The sequence below is a fragment of the Dipodomys ordii genome, unplaced genomic scaffold (assembly GCF_000151885.1).
Source record: "Dipodomys ordii isolate 6190 unplaced genomic scaffold, Dord_2.0 Scaffold352, whole genome shotgun sequence".
Classification (NCBI taxonomy): domain Eukaryota; kingdom Metazoa; phylum Chordata; class Mammalia; order Rodentia; family Heteromyidae; genus Dipodomys; species Dipodomys ordii.
In genome coordinates, this window is record NW_012267568.1 from 85,645 (window position 1) to 87,494 (window position 1,850).

Here is a 1,850-nt window from a genome sequence, read left to right on the forward strand (position 1 = left end):
AACAACAACAATAATAAATCACTCATGCACTTTCCCAGTATTGTTTCCTTTTGCATGTCCTGGGGCTTGAACTTAGAACCTGTGTTGCCAGGTTCAGCTGTGGGTCAAGTTCTCTTGCACCAGCATATGGCAAAGGAAGTTCAGGCACTTTTTCCAAGCCCGGACTTCAAGCCATAGGACTGGGACAGAGAACAAGCCCTGGGACTGGAAACAACAAACAAACAAACAAAAAACTTAGTTTTTGAGTTCTCCTCACCATTTTTTGGCCAGTCCTGGAATTTGAACTCAGGGTCTGGGTTATCTCATTTAGCTGTGTGTCAAGTGCTACTGTGTCAACCTAAGACAAAGTAAATTTAAACACCATTCCTAGGCCCATGACTTCAAGGCACCAAAATAAATAAATAATGAATTTTTAAAAAGCAACCTTAAAATGTTTGTTGGGACCTCCTTGCTGTTCTTTTTCTTTTTGTATTTCTTTTTCTTTTTCTTTTGCGATACCTGGGATTTGAACTTAGGTCTGGGTTTCCTGTTTCAGTTGTGTGTCAAGTGGTAGAGCATCAGTCTTGAACAAAAAGAAAAAAAAAGTCAGGCACACCCGCCAGGACCAAGCTGCAGCAGTTTTCTCTCCTGGCCCCTGTGACTGCTGGTTCTTATGCCACTTTACCATGCAGAGTGAGTCTGGGAAGAAGAAGCCAGAAAAGGGCGAGAAACTGTTTGATCCCGTGTCCTTCTGGAAGGAACTGCTGGCCAGCGGTGTGGTAGCAGCCATGTCGAAGACGGCGGTGGCGCCCATCGAGCAGGTGAAGCTGCTGCTGCAGGTGCAGGCGTCCTACAAGCAAATCAGCCCCGAGGCCCAGTACAAGGACTTGGTGGACTGCCTGGTACGGATTCCCCATGAGCAGGGTTTCTTCAGTTATTGGAGTGGCAATTTGCGAATGTTATCAGGTATTTTCTAACATAAGCTCTAAATTTTGCTTTCAAAGACAAATACAAACAGCTTTTCATGTCGGGGGATAATAAAGAAAAATATTTCTGGAGGTGGTTTTTGGCAAATCTGGCTTCTGGTGGAGCTGCTGGAGCAACATCCTTATGTGTAGTATTTCCACTGGATTTTGTCCAAACCCATTTAGGTGTTGATATTGGAAAAGGTCCTCAAGAGAGACAGTTCAAGGGTTTTGGTGACTGTATTATGAAAATAGCAAAATCAGAAGGAATTATTGGCTTATACCAAGGATTTAGTGTTTCAGTTCAGGGCATTATTGTGTACTGAGCCTCTTACTTTGGAGCTTATGACACAGTTAAGTGCTTGTTACCCAAACCAAAGGAAACCCCATTTCTTGTTTCCTTTATCATTGCTCAAATTGTGACTACATGTTCTGGAATACTCTCTTATCCCTTTGACACAGTTAGAAGCCATGATGATGCAGAGTGGTGAGTCTCAGCGGCAAAATAAAGGAACATTAGACTGCTTTATGAAAATATACCAACATGAGAGAATTGGTGCATTTTTTCGTGGTGCCTTCTCCATCATCCTTCGAGGTACAGGGGTGTTTTGGTGTTAGTGTTATATGACAAATTTAAAGAATTCCTTAATATTGATATTGTAGGTAGTTCATCAGGAGTTTGAAAAATGCATGCATTTAAGTTATTAGGCATAGAAACCACAGCTATGTGATATTGTACTTTGATGAAGTATTTTGATAATGCTAATTGTTTAATAAAGCATAAGCTTTTCAATAATTTAAATATTAAAAATCAGATAAATGTGAATTTCCCTTCTACTTGTACTCAGACATTTCAGAGAGAAATTTTACTTTTATGTAGTATATGGTTGCCGTTAATTTAAAATT

General features: G+C 40.4%; 1 pseudogene; it reads left to right on the plus strand.

The window, feature by feature from the left end:
- Window positions 1-665: 665 nt before the first annotated feature.
- On the plus strand, window positions 666-1,627 carry LOC106001661 (annotated as a pseudogene).
- The last annotated feature ends 223 nt before the right edge of the window (window positions 1,628-1,850 follow it).